This window comes from Cuculus canorus, chromosome 11, assembly GCF_017976375.1.
Source record: "Cuculus canorus isolate bCucCan1 chromosome 11, bCucCan1.pri, whole genome shotgun sequence".
Classification (NCBI taxonomy): domain Eukaryota; kingdom Metazoa; phylum Chordata; class Aves; order Cuculiformes; family Cuculidae; genus Cuculus; species Cuculus canorus.
The window spans coordinates 5,782,018-5,797,229 of record NC_071411.1 but is presented as its reverse complement, the minus strand read 5'-3'; the positions used below and the strand labels follow the sequence as shown (position 1 = coordinate 5,797,229).

The window sequence follows — 15,212 nt, the reverse complement described above, 5'->3', positions numbered from 1 at the left end:
CTTGTAGGGCAAAGCCTGCGATTCCCGTGTTCCTGCTTGCCTCAACACAGTGATTCCTGGATTTTGTGAAACAGGTCCAAAATCACCAGCTAAAATACAAAGCAATGAAAGGTATGCTACTGGGATAGATGGCTTCAGAAAGGTGTTACTGGTGGAGCTAGTGGGACAGCTGGTTCCTCTTGTTCCTTCTGTACCTGACAGAGACCCGAAACAGGAGATAATATCAAGAATGAGCACGGTCACACGCTCTTCAACTGAAAAGGACCAAAAAAGTAAACGTAGATCCTTTTCAATCAAGGAAGAGTGTATTGCAAAGGGCAGTGCAGCCATTCTGCACACCAGCCGTGTGGTGCAGCGCTCCTGGCGAGGAACCTTGTCTTTGTAAACCATATGCATTGTGGCTTCCGTGTGGGTTTAAACACCAGTGGAGAGGCTGGTGTGACCCAGAGGGGGGAAAAGGAGCCCTACCAAACCCAGTCCTGCTAAAAGAAGCCCACAAGAGCATAGTGTAAGGGCTGGGGCGTGGCTGGAGACCCTTGTCTGAGGGTGGTTGCTGTGCCTTAGTCCCAGCAGCCCCATTGCGGCAATGATGGTGGTAAAGAAGGGAGAGGGAAGAGTAAGAAACCACAGCAGCCACAGGTGAGTAGTTTTATCTTTAGAACCATGGAGGTGACCCAGCTGAGGCCAGTTGTGCTACATGGGAGCCCCACAGAAGCCTGGCAGCGGGGAACCCCACCAGTGCCCAGGCAGGGCTGTAGGAGCCTTGCAAAGCTCTGGGTTATCATCACTGTCCTCTCAGAGCCATTGGGCACTTGCATGGGAACAGCACGGTGGCCACCCAGGTGCCTCCAATGGCCCTTGTTTGCTTTTGGCCTCTCTGAGGCTCAAGCTTAGGGACAGAGGTAGTGGCAGCTCCTCTGGGGCCCAGAAACTCCCCTTGCTTTGCAACGTATGCCAGCAGGGCCAGGCATACCCACAAGAAGCCCCCGTGTCCCACTTTCCCCATGGCAATAGTCTTCTGGATATACCTCTTTTTGGTTGAACTTTGTATGTCAAACGTCTTTGTCGTTGTGCACGGACTTTGGTCCCTGTATCACCAGTCACCACTGGCTGGCAAACTCCTGATACGACCGTGTCTTAAAGTGTTAGGCTGAGCGGGCCACGTGCCAGCACACCCGAGTTATACCCATCGTTCTGGGAGCAGCAGCTGGGAAAACTCCACACCGAGAGCCTTCGCTCCTGTCAGAAAACCATGAAGCTGGCCATTATCACACTGGTTCAGCCTCACAGGAGCCTTCCTCCTGCTCCATCGCCAGCCTCGGTGGTGGTGTGCCTAGCCACGCTCAAACCCATGGAGACACCGGCCCGCTGTTTTCTGTCGTACTCACAGCAGCAGTAAATTTTCCTTCTACAACGCAAAAATCTTCTCCTTAGTTCCTTGACAGCAGCAAATTTCCAGTAGCAAAGTGGGGGGCACAGTGAAGCGGTTGCAAACTGGTGAAGTGCAACTGGAAAAGGGCTTTGTCATCTGTACTCCAGCCTAGAAGGCTCAGGGCAGGAGAGCAGCGGCTGGTGCAGTTCAGTTTCCCTTCCTGGCAAATCCCAACCCCTCTGACAGCTCTTAGAAACACTAATTAGCACAAAGTTCATTCAGCTGCCGGCCTTAGAAAATGAAGGGATCACTGCCCCAGAGGACTTTACAGAGGGTCCTTCAACCCAGGGCTGGCTAGAAGTCTTGTAAGAGATCTGGGGGTTAGAAACAAAGCCGCACGCCGTGGTTCTGCCACATTCATGCAGCCGCGTGGGACACGGCGAGACAACGGCCACCACGATGGGTGTCCCGCGCAGGACCAAGCCTGCCGACGTGGGGCTGAGCAGGGCACTGGCAGGGTCCTGGTGCTCGGCGCACGGTCCTGGAGCAGAGCCGGTGGTGGGAAGGGGTGCCCATGGGTGCTGAACCCCACGTACAAACATTTTACAGTGCTGCCATCTGCTGCTGCCCGTGCCGTGGGATGCTCCTGGCACAAAACCTGCCGTTACAGCTGCTCCTCACCCCGCTGGGCACAGGTCACCAGCCGACTCTCACGCTCCCAGCATGGACAAACCCCAGCAAAATGGATTATTGGGTTAATTTGATAAAAATCCTCTGCGTTCGGCATAGGTGAAGGGTTCTCCCGCTCTCCTCGAGCCTCAAGAACTGCTGCAGGGTGGGAGGCAGGGAAGGGGATGGATGTGCTGCCCCTGCCGAGGCCTGGGAATATCTCCTAATGCTGCAGGAATGCGGTTATGTCATGGCGAGTCCCCCACACGCCCTGCCACTGCCTCCCAGCCATTCGCCAGCCAAAAGCTCTGGGAAGCATTGTTACCGCCGAAATGGAGGCATAAGTTTCTGCTGGCAGGGCTCTTGGCGGCGAAATCTTGTAAGCCATAACAAGCGCTGGCTGTGACAAAGCCACTCTGACATTTCCCATGGTACCTGTCCCATCCCCGAGAGCCGTGGGCAGGAGGAGGGGGGAAAAGGCTTTTAAAAATCTTTTTGTTTCCATTACGTAGTTGAGTGTTACCAGGGGCGATATTTCTGACTGTGCATGAATCCTTCCTGCTGAACTCCCTGGGCATGACGCGCCCACGGGAGGGGAAAGCATGCCCAAGACGAGAGCAGCTAAAGCACTCCCCTGCTGAGCTGCTCTTTCTGAAGCTTTGTATTTGTTTTTCCAGCCAAGGCGCTTTATTATTGCAGAAAGAACATGAGCTATTTATGAGCTTTTTTACAAATTAGTTTCTCAAATTGTTTGCAGCAGCACAAGAAATGTTGCAGTTGTTAAAGTTCATAGAAAGTCTCGAACGCTCCTGCGCTGCAAAGCTTTTCGTTGTGCAACAGAAACAAAGCAAAGTCGCCCCTGACATGCTTAGACATCCGACCCTGAAATGCTACCACCTCTCCACCGAGGCCGCACGGCTACTCATCCTGCCCTCGTGCACATCGCTGGAATGAGCCAGGAGCTGACCCAGCACAAACTCAGTTACATATATGATTTTAAAAACAAATAACTATTTATTTCCATTCACTACGTTTAATTTGGGCTCGCATAGAAATGGTGTTCATCCAATAGTCCAAAATATGTCACGTATTAGGAGCTAAAGAGTCCAACCCCATGAATGAGTCATCACCCAGTGGATGAAATCCCATATCTTCATGGCTGCTCATAAATAAGACAAGTTCCACTTTATAGTAAGTCATAAGTAAACAATGAACTATATGAAAATCAGAATCAGCTGTGTTATAACTTTACGGGCACAGTGCCCACACAGAAATGAAAAGCGAATGTGATACCATCACTATTTGGCTTTGGAGGCTGAATTTGGGGCTGAAACCCTTAACAGGGGGTTTCATGTGTGTAGCAGGGCGGTCAGATATCCAGACCTTTGAGGCCACTGCAGATGCCTGTCTGCCATAAACAACACATTATCCTGGCCGTTACCACTTCTGAACCTCGGAGCTCGATGGCCAGATTTTCTGAAACCATCATCTGTTATCTTCTTGCTGCAGCCCAACATCTCCAGTTGGTGCTCCCATGCGCTTGCAGCCTGTTCCTGCATCAGTGCTCTCTCCAGGCAGGAAAGAAGGGCAGCAAAAGCTGCTCCTTCACCCTGTGATGAGTGTTGGTACCTCCCACGCATCCCTCACGAGCACTACCCTGGGTGCAGGGCTGGGTTCACAGAGTTTTTGCTGGTTTTTTTAATAACAATTTGAACCAACATTGTGAGAAATAGCAACAAATAGCAGTAAGCATTGATCAACCACTGCCTTGCTATAAAATTAACAGCAAATAAAACTCAGCATTGAAATAACTGGAAGTATGACCACATCGCAGATAGCACAGTGGAAGGGCTGAGTGAGAGAAGACACACTCTCAGCGTGTAGCAGCAAAAGGGCCTTGAGCAGGGGGAGCGGCTGACGCCACCTCTGAGTTTGAGCTCCATCATCGCCCCCGGGAGGGTCTCTCCCGGCCACAAACAGCCTATGGGGCTGCGGCCAGATTTACTCAAAAAATAAATAAATAAAAGAGCATCTTTCTACTCCTGAGGAAGAGAAGTGTTTTGCTATCTTGTGGTAGACTTTGGGAAATGAATGTTTTCTCCTCCCTCTTCTCATATTCTATTTGTGTTTGGGTTAATGGCACAGGTGGGACACTCATTCTTGGAGCATCACAGGAAGCAGATCCCTGAATTTTTGGGAAAACCAGGACGTGCTTGGGCAGTGCTGGAGGGGAAGTGGCAAGTGACCAAGGTTGACCACTTCAGGAGATATTCAGCTTTCATTTACATGGCACCACACAGGAAACCATTAAAGGGAGAGGCATCCAGAGCTCTATTGCCTGAAGAAAGCACTCTGGAGATAGGTGCTGGATAAAGGAGCAGCCTTTGAAGGCTTCCAGGCCTATGTGGGTGCGGTGGTACACTCGGCAGTGGAGATGTCCTGCTGCTCCCTCACCCTAACCCTCTCCCTTTCAGTACAACAGCTCATGCTGCCATTGAAATAGCCGTAGGGCCAAGACAGTAGCTGTCTGGCTATGGGAAGGGGAGAAACCAAAGCAGCTTCTCCTTGCGAGAGCAAATCTCCAGCGTCTGCCAAAACACACAAGGACTCAGACTGCCTTGCGACCGTCCCTGCAGAGCAGGGGCTGGGGCAGATCGGGACATCCATCCCACAGCCACGTATCTAGAAACAGGGAGGGAGAATTTTGAGATGAGGCAGAAGAATGAAAGCCCAGAAGAGGCATAAGTGTGGTCGCTGTCACTCAGTCCACCCCAGGGGATGCAGCGTCTCATCTGGAGGGACGGGAGCTGCCCCCTCCATCCCTTGGAGCCTTTGCAGTGCCCCTCCATCTCCGACTGCATTTCTCTAAAGCGGCAGGGCCCTCTCAGGACTCCACAGATGATATCCAGGCCCTCTTAGGAGACCTCCAAAGAGGTCCTCTGGCTTCCTGATTGTCTTCAGCCCAAGCGGCTCCAGCAGTCAGAGTGGACCCGGCAGCGTCGCGACAGACTCTCTCCCGCAAGCACGCTCTGAATGGGGAAGGCCTTTTATTTTCTCAACCCCATTATAGTTGCAATAGAGCAAAGCACGGATGTAATCCAACCAGAGATGTGACTGCACAAGCCCTAGTCTCTTCTGGCTGTGCAAGCAGATGTCCTTCCATATACATTCTCCTCTTAATTTTGGAAAATTATTGTACCTTATTAATCAGGTTCTGTAAATGGATGAATAATTTCCACAAAGGAAAGAATGTAAAACTTACATCGGCGCAATATTACTTCTAATCAAGTGATCTTCATAACTCTCCAGTGAGTCCTTCATATTTTCCATATGTAGCCAGCTTTGTCACCCAAAGCACGTTGTATTCAATAAAAATACCAGCCTTCATTACAGAAAAAAACCCTTCTGGTGCAGAGTTTTCCTGGCATTGCACATCTCGGGTTCCCTCACTCAACATGTTTAGAATTAAATCACAAAACCTTAACTTACCCTGTAACGATCTGTTTGTTTCCAGATTCATATTCCCACAATATGTTTGTTGACAGCAGTTGGGCTCTTTGACAAAAGACAAGTATTTTTTTTCCCCAACAATGTATATTTACTTCGTTCTGGTGCATTACAGGAGAAGGGTGCAGGCTGTATGAGCTGTCACCAATAACGTGACTCTAATACCAAATGTAATTTATTTAGTACAAACTAAATGTTTATACTAAGTGTTCTTTGTTCTGTACATTATCACTTCAACATTCAGCTTTTTATGAAGAGAGCTGTGAGAAATGTTGAGCTCTATTTTGAAAGACCTTTTAAATTTAGCATCACTATGAATTGAAGCCAAAACCCCGATACGTACAGTCCTCAGGAGGAGGATGGTAAAAAGCTGCTCCCCTCAGTTTCAGTCATTTAAATAAAACCGTCTTTTCGACTTTGTATTATGTGCTAGAATAGAATAAAAGCAAACCAACTCTTGAAAGGATACATTGTTTCAAAGTAAATTCAAATTATGACACCCCCGAATAATGCTGAATGCAGTGTTTTGACATTATTGCACCTTATTCCTTTCTCCTACCCTTAAAATAATCCCTTCGAATTCATATCATTTTCACAAAGCACTTTGATCTCAACAGAAATGAAAGACGCTGGGATGAAATCTGGTCAAACCCGTATGTTCTCAGCCTTTCTCACCTGCATCTTGATGGACGGGGCCAGGAAAGTGTCCATCCTTTGGTGTCCACCGTCGAAGCAGCAGTGACAATGGGGATCCTTTAATAAACTGGTGACACCCAATGGCAAAGCAAAACTAAGTCTGTCTGGAGAGCCCTAGATGTGGACTCTTCTAGAAGTAACGTTTACCTCACATTTTTCTGGGTGCAAGTTTCTCCGTCAGAAGTATATTGGACTTTGTTAGTGGCATGAATATAAATCCCATATAAATATACTGGAAAACTGCGTCTAAGCGTGGTATCCACCACTCAGAAAAGACGAGAAAGGGAGAGCAGTGAGAAGGATGGCTATGGCACGAGAAACCCACCTTGTAGCGAAGGGCTTTGGGAGCCTGATCTGCTCAGAAGGTCGAGGCCAGATGTGGTCACGGGCTGCTGCGCCTGCATAGGGAAGAGCAGTGTCAGAGGCGAGGGTTCCTCCATCCCCGGAGGGAAAAGGACTCCCTGGCAGAAAGCTGCAGTTAAAGAAAGCCAAGCGCTAGCGAAAGGTATTTTCAACCTGGAGCAACTTGACCTTGTGAACAACTAACTGTATCCTTATCCGCTTACTACAGTAGCTCCTCCACCACTGGAAAAATCAATGTCAGCTGTTTCTCTCAAACACACAATTTAAATACTAACTACTGAAAGTGGTTATCCCACCTGTTATATTGCACCTCATCCCTGATTTCACTGTCCCTGTTTCCTTGGGGGTAATTTGTCCTACGAATAGTGATTCCAAGTTTTACTCTTAGAAACAATATCTTACTATTACTTCCATTTTTATGGCAATTAAAAGTATTCTTATTTGCTTATTGCAAAATATTGTAGACGCAACAAATAAAATACCTCCAGGTTTATCTGAAGAAAGGAAATCCTTTCTGTGGGTTCCCCTTTGCTCCCCGCTGAGGTGATGACTCAGAAGACTGCAAAGTCCCACTGCGCTGCGTGAGGGTGTTTCTCGGGGTGTGAAGCTGACATTCCTTTATTGCAGATAACAGCTTTATGGCACGGGCATTGTTCTGCTTTACCAGTGCCCTGTTTTCCCAAGGTATTTAATGAATAGGCTTTCGACAGCAAAAATACAGGCTGAGATCAGGAAGGCAAATGACCTTTGTACTTATGATTGCATGCTCACATAGTTACATGTATTTTCCTCGTTAACATATAGGTATCCCCTTTTTTTTGTTAACACACTTTATTTAATTTTAATAGGCTTTTTATTGTATTTAAAAAATGTAGAGGAAAACAGAAAAAAAATGAATCCCATTGTTCTCCTACATGTTTGTTTTCACTACGACTACTAAGAGGAAAAGCCCTTTACAAAAACAGGATACAGCAGACTCCTCCTCGCTGCCGCACCGCGCACCCCCCGTGCACTCACACACTGTGCACGGCTGCAGTGGAAATCAAGAGTCCATAGAAAGTCATAAATGAATGAAAAAAAACCAGTGGGAGTTTTATTACCCACTTGAATGGGAGTAACATCAAGTCCCTATGAATAAACCCCACCAGCCTGGGCAGGTTCTGCTCCCTTTGGACACATTACAGTCTGCCTGTGGGCATTTTTCCCTGTGACTTTAGTTATGGACAGCAAGGAGCAGATGAGGATGTCCATACAGTAAGCCCTGCTGCCACGGGAAGGCAAAAAGCCACCGAGCCGCATGGCAAAAGCCATAGCATCCCACATTCCTTCCCGGGCATCCTAGAGAAGAAACACCCAAACACCCCAAAGGGGTCCCTGGTGTTTCTTCTCTAGGATACCCGGGAAGGAATGCGGCATGCCATGGCTTACAATCAAACGGGTCCCTCGTGTTTCTTCTCTGGGACATCTGATGTAACCCACATCAGGTGTTGCCTGGCCCCAGGAGGTGCCCCCAAATCCCCCATCGCCTCGTTGAGCCGCTGCAGGCTGCCTCTGCACTGCCCTCAGAGCGGGACTCTCCACTGGGTTTCTCCACCAAGCTCTAATGACTCTCAGAGCTCCTCTCTCAACATATTCTGCAGCCTCCTTTCCCCAACTCGAATTATTGCCATCCCTGCTTGGTTTTTGGCCAGTCAGTAAAGTGTCCCCGGCCATGCCAGCAGCCTCTGGGAAAGGCACCCGGGCCAAGGCAGGAGGACTCGGGCTGTGCTCCCCGCAAAGCACATCCCTACAGGTTGTTGTTAAGAAGATAATAAAAATTGCTGTTTTCTTTCTCCCTACGCGTTAGTATTTGGAAGGGTTCCTGCTTCCGAAGAACAACATTGACTTGTTCTCCATGGTATAGAAGAATAAATCAAGTGCAATTACTAGGAGATCTGCATTTCTGTAATCAAGAGCCTCATCTCTGGCCAGAGAGTACCTTGTGGGAATCAGATTGTAGCAACTGGGAAACCAGTAAAGAGCAATTTGAACTTTTCCGACTCTGAAACACAGTGATTACAATACCATTTGCCTGTCAGAAACTGCCGTCCACCTGGCAATGACTGTCAGACACCAGCCCGAGATCAGTTTAATAAAAAAAATACAAATCTGAGTTTACGGAAATACATTTTCTGAGTTGTTTTGTTTTGTTTTGTTTTTTCCTAAGGAAAAAGATGTAACACCATAAGGGTTGAGGGTATTCTTAGGAACAGGAGAACAATATACCATTTTAGTTTTTATTTTGTAGGGATGTTGTTCTCCTTGTTTTTCTTTAAACTAGGTGCAATGCTTGTTTCTTCACCAGAAGTTATTGTAATTTTTGATTTCTGAACAAGGGGGATTATTACTATAATGCAAAACGATTACACTTCACAATGTAAATGATACAATAATTGTTTAGACAAATCCTTAGGTGAGACTACACCACTGTATTATTGCAAAACAAACATCCAAATTACTGACCCACTGTCTTTGAACCAGTGAGCGTTTGCTATCGTTGAATAAACCAAAGAGCCAGGGAGACAACACAGACTCAGCACGAAGGCTCTGCCTGATATTACTTAGAATCAGACCACAATGTTTTCAGCTCAAGGGAAAAAAGCCAATTTCCATTTAAACCGAGAAGATCTTTCATTGTTTAGAAACCGTCACCCAACATCCCGTGTTTTTTGCTCTTATGGGTAAATAGCTCCCCAACAGCAGAGAAGAGGATTAAATAATATGCCCATCATCCCTTCCTCATCAGGGAAGGGGAATAAACCCACAACGTCTTCCCTTGCTGCATGCAGTTCAATTACAAAACCATGTTATTCCCGAAGTCACAGAATCCACCAGCCACGCGTCCCAAAAGGCAAGAAACTGCTTTGGTGGCTCTTCCATTCCCGGGGCATTGGTGGGACAAGCTCACTTTGAGCAATCCCTTTTCTGAGAGCGGATCAGGGACAACCCTCCCAGCACTCTCTCCATCCCCCGGACCATCACACCCAGCGCCGGCCCCGGGGGTCCCGTGGGAGCCGAGGGCAGGTTCCTCGCGGTGCCCATCCGTTGCACCCCTCACACCTACCGGCTGCTGCTCCCCGCCGAGCGATGGGCGATGGACGGACGAAACTGCCGGGCTGGGGCTGGGGAGTTGCTGTCCCAGCAGCGGGGAGGTCACCAGGCTGCTGGTTTGATCTTCATTTCGTCTTCATCTGAAAAGTTTAACTCTTTCATGCCCTGGAAGGCAAAAGATCAGCAGGGCTGGCTGTGCCGCTGGTTTTGTCCCGTAGCAGGGATGCTGAGCACACCCTTGCACCAGGCTGCCAAAGGTAAGGACACGTGCTTCAGCAAAACCAGGATGTGGGGCGTCAGCGAAGGGTGGTTTTGCTCTGAGACTTGGGGATGAGTTTGCTGCAGAGAAGCCCATGATGACATCTTCCGCTCAACAACTTACACCCATCAAGCCCTGTCTTGAAGCCTCCGTTATTCCCACACATTCCTGTGGCTGCCAAATCCCTGCTGGAGACCCCTGGGGCTTACACTTGGGAAGGAAAGGGGAAAACCTTTGACAGCGTTTTTTTTTGCTTTTCTCTGGGAAATTGCAGAGGGTGGGAATCGCTTCTGGCAGAGAAGAAACCCAGATCTGTGAGGGTAGACTGGGACATGACCCTAAAACGTCCCAGCCCCACACCGGCTGCCAGAAGCCCCCAACCAGACCTGGCCTGGCCATGCCCATTGCTGGGTACTCACCTCCCTCCTTACTTTGATCAGAGAGGGGTTCCTGGGGCTGGGGTCCAGTGGGCCCGTTGAAGATGAAAGGGCTTTTGCTGGTGCAAGAGCAGGAGGGAGATGATGCCCCGGCTTGGCCCTCACAGCTCCCTGTACACCACCACCAAACCCTGTACGTGGTACTACCATAACGCATAGGATAGGGCAGGGTCAGCCACCGGCAACTCAAAATATTGTTTTTTTTCCAGCAAATAGTTACATGATGATGTCAGCCCTGAACTCCATCTTCCTTTGCCCTTCTCTGCTGTACAGCTGTTGAGCGATGGAAATGTTTCCTGCATTTCAAGGCTCGGCCATCCTGCACCGCAGGCTCAGTCGTACCTTTACCCCCCCACACGTCACCCACGCAAACTTTTCAGAGTTGGCAGGTCCAAATTTTTAGGCTCCTGTCCCCAAAGAAACTAAACGAAGTCAGGCCTTGCTGAAGGCTTCTTCAAACCCCTGTTGTTAGGCATGAGGTCAGGGCTGCGTATGACACCCTGCTGCCACACGCGGGCTGCCCTGTCACCCGACGGCGGCCGGAGGAGAGGCACAGGCACAAACACTTCCCAGTCTCCCTGGTAGGAGGATGTGCCAGGTGGGCAGGCTGCAACTCGCCACTGGGAAGGCCACATGTGGCAGGAAGGCAGCAGGGACAAGGGGCATGGAGGTTTCCTCACTGACCTGATACACCCGGGGAGGGCTGTAGTGCCCTGTGAGCACAGTGCACGCTGGCCCAGGACACACCAGCACCCACTGTGCGAGCCCAGCTGCTCCCTGCTCCTGCTTACCCTCCACAGCCTTTCCAGCGTGTCAGCCCATGCATCCGCAGGAGTCCATATGGGTTCTCATCGCTGGTGACGAACTGCTCAGAGCAAACAGGAGGCTCCTGAAACGCACAGCTCCCATGCCAGCACATCTACCTCATATCCTGCTGCTGGGCTTCACCTGACATCTTACCAGGTCACAAGCTTTGCCTAGACCGATGAATCCAGTGCATTTTAGATCCATATAAATAACAAGAACCTCAGCCCTCCGGGGTGGATGCACCCCATCAAGCCTCTTCCTGCCCAGGTGACCCCTGAAGACCATCAGCATCTGCCATGGGCAGCCCCGAGCATCCAGGCACCTCAAGTTACCTCAAGGTGACTTTTGTCCACAGTAATAGGATCTTCAATGAAAGAAGAACCCAAGTGAAGGAGAGGGAGGAGGCAGGCATCCCTCTGCCTTTTTGGCCCAGAGCAGAAGGCTCCGTCTGCAGCCTTGTAATTCCAGGTGACTCACAGCAAACCCAGGGATTCCCTGCTGACGGCACGCGAGACGACAGCTAACACATAACACCCCTGTGGACACCCTTATCGAGGGCTGCAGGAGCTCCTCATTCATCCCTGAGATCAGCCCCATTGGGTGACTTGACTTAAAGGCCAACATTTAAGATAATTTTTCAAGCCTTGCTCTGGAGGGAGAGCAGCTTTGGGGCTTTTGGTGTCAAGTATGAAAAATGTAATTATGGATAATGATGCCTTTTGCTGCAGCGCAAGCAAGAAACCTTTGTGTTTCATGGCTGGTCCCTGTGTCCTAAAGTAAAAGAGGGTTTCTGCTTTCATTACAAAACATATTTGTATTTCAGCCTGGAAGGCTGCCTCATCTTGGAGCTCTCTAGCGGCCACCACTCTCTCCTGCATCTGGTGTTACTTAGCCAGCAATTTTTCTTCTGCATTGCCTGGGGGCCAAAAGTACTCCCCAAAAGGCAAAGAATAGGTTAAAATTGTTTGGAGAACAAAACTCTGTTAGAAACTTTTATTGGAGTCCGGGGAAATTTCTTTTAGAATACATACACATAATATTAGCAGCAATAATACACTTCTAAAAAGTTCACTGTAAAAGTAACGATGTTTCAGAGGGGAGCCTGCGTTTCAAACCCACCTGCAAGGAGATCACATCAGACACGTGGCTTGTGGTTCCACTTTCCTTGGTGTGAAAGAAAATACGCTGCTAAACGTACTTACTTTTAGCTAAATTCGGGTAGTTTGGTTGTTTAACGCTTCAGAAAGCTTCACTTTTACAGAAAGCTGAAATTGGGCTTTTTTTCACTGACAAATACAGGCTTCTCAGCTTGTCTCAGTCATAGAATCACAGAATCATTAGGGGCCTTAAAGATCATCCAGTTCCAACCCCGCTGCCATGGGACACCTCCCACTGGATCAGGCTGTCCGAGGCCCCATCCAACCTGGCCTGGAACACCCCCAGGGATGGGGCAGCCACAGCTTCCCTGGACAACTTGGGCCAGGGTCTCACCACTCTCATAGCGAAGAAATTCTTCCTTATATCGAGCCTAAATCTGCCCCTCTCCAGTTTATAGCCATTGCCCCTCGTCCTACGATCTCCTCTCATCATGAATTGTGAAGGCAGGACCTGTCCCGGCAGATGTTTCACAGTGTTACAAACATTCCGGCTCACCTGGTTGACATCAGCCTTCCATCTTCCCCTACAATCAGGTGAGGGCTGGAGGTGTCGGCTGCCAGGCGGGGTGCTGGGATGGGACCCTGCCCTGCGCTGGGCACTGGCACGAGGCAGCTCCAGCATCCCGGCCACAGTGCCTTTAGCCTTTGTTGACGCTAATTAAGCAGTTGCATTAAATGCTGGTAATTTCTCAGCTGAAACTAGAGAGACTGGGTTACCTCCACATGCACCTCTTCTGAGCAGAAGGAAGGTCTCGTGTTTTTCACCTCCCTGCGAGGAGGAGCCCAGTGGGCTGCAGGCATTCGGAGGGGGGCAGGTCAAGGAAGTGCATCCCAGCTGATTTGGACTCTGCCCTGGGCACATTAGGTCCGAGCTCATTCTATATCACTTTCCTTATGGTTACCTGCCCTTAATGGCATTGCCTGGGGGAAATGGGAGCTTTGGAAGACTGTTCCCACTTGCAGAAAGATGCTGTCAGCTGGGGCACACAGACCCGAAGCGCGGTGGGGATGTGCTGGCATAGACACCCTAAAGCTAGTCTGAGATTTCCACATCACCTTTAAAAAAAGGGTAACAAATATAAATCATAAATATTTTATTATTAATGCTCTTAATAATTGCTAATATTCTTATAAATTATAAGAATATAAATTATAGAACATGAAATCTGAGCAAACGGCACTGATGGATTTTTTTTCTAATTTCTTACGCCACCTCCTATGTTTATAAATGAAAGAGAAGCATCCAGAGGTTCCCAGCTTGAGATCTTGTTTCCTCCTTAATCAGAAACAATCTGAACTCAGTCTCTGTTTTTAGAAATAACTGAACATCTAAAGCATTCATCTTTCTGTTAAAAATACACCTTTTCATTAATAAAAGAGAAGTTGTTTTTTCATTCTTATTACAGCTCCAGGTTTTAGGTTTTGTTGGTTTTTTTTAATATGGGAACAAGCATTTTTCTAAACCTAAAGAAACCCTTCTCGGAAGGGGTGGAGATACGAAGTATTCTATGATACAGTTTTCTTTGATTTCCAAATGATTTGATGCAACTGCTGGAAAGCTTTGGAAAATAATCCCAGTGAGAGAGGAGTAACAGAGCACCAGGTTCTTCCTAAGCCTCTGAGACCCTTTCAAGTTGGTCTGAAAACCTCGTTGTTAATCAAAATAATTGCGTGAGAACCAATCAGGAAATCCTGAAACATTCAAAACGAAAACTTGTCATTACAAATTCGCCGTTATGGCTAAAAAACAGATTATGTCTATCCAGAGCTGTGGGAAAATTTGCTTTGAGGCAGTAGGGGCAGAAATAAATATTTGCCCACTTTGTTTAGTTTACCCTAAAACCACACATACATGTGCAGCGCTTCAATTAAACACTATTTTCTTTTCCCCCATGTGCACACCATTTGAAGTCCCCACACGAGGGGCTTTTAAATCTCTCCCAGGAGTCGGGGTGGTGGCTCAACGCCAGTGAGTTCCTCAGACGGTTACGCCACAGCGGGGCAGGTTGGACTGCTTTGAATTTTAAGCCTCATTTCTTCAGCCTCCCCTCCGAGTCCATTAAATGTTGCTGCCCCCTCGCTATAATTTAATGCAATGTAAAACAAAGTGCCACTGAAAACATACCTGGGCACACGGTGTTATTTTTGCCAGTAAATGCCAGGCACGTTTATGGGGACTCGATGATCCAAGAGGTCTTTTCCAGCATGGTGATTCTATGATTCTGTGATGTGTGGGTGAAGCCGGCGTTTGCCGGGGAGCAAGGGCAAGGAGGAAGAGGTTCAAGCGCTGACAGGGTCTGTTTCATCAAGACAACGTGCAGATTCCCCAAATTACAGTATTTAAACCATTTCAAACATTGTATGTATTCTCAAGGCAGAGCGGTGCTGGGGATGACTGAGTTGGTGGAAGAGTTTGACCCCATGGAGGGACCAGGAGTGGAGACCTCCTTTGCAGCCGGTGCTGCAGAACATCCTGGTGATACCCAGCACTACGTGGCCATAGTCACCCCCACTACCATGAGAGCTGTCAGCTTCTCCCCCATGGATCTCCCTCCTTGTTAATGGGATCCCCAGGTCCTTCTCCCAAGGAGGTCCTTCTCTTCCCAGAGGTTGAACTTGGAAGGCAAACAACTACCCAAGCTGGAGCCGAGCTTGCATGGGGACAGCAGGCTAAAACAATCAGGTCAAAACACAGCTATTAATAGCCCGGCAGTGGCTCCAGTATGTACCCCAAGAACAAAGTCTTCCACGCCAGCCGCTGCTTTTGCAGGGACACATCCAGAGTTACAGATGCAGAAGTTCTCCAGTCTGGGCTCTCTTTTGTAACAGCTGCTCCCAAAGTTAATGGTGCTCTT

The 15,212-nt window shown here is 48.6% G+C and overlaps 1 protein-coding gene across 3 annotated transcripts in view; it reads right to left on the bottom strand.

The window, feature by feature from the left end:
- FLNB (filamin B) overlaps positions 1 to 6,626 on the bottom strand; it is a 90,606-nt gene extending 83,980 nt beyond the window's left edge. For 2 of the 3 annotated variants that reach the window (XM_009571107.2, XM_009571115.2), the window contains exon 1: positions 6,570 to 6,623. The gene's annotated coding sequence lies outside the window, so the exon portion shown is untranslated. Of the gene's footprint in view, positions 1 to 6,569 lie in introns of all 3 variants that reach the window. The other variant, XM_054076377.1, reaches the window with a different exon arrangement.
- Positions 6,627 to 15,212: the final 8,586 nt, after the last annotated feature.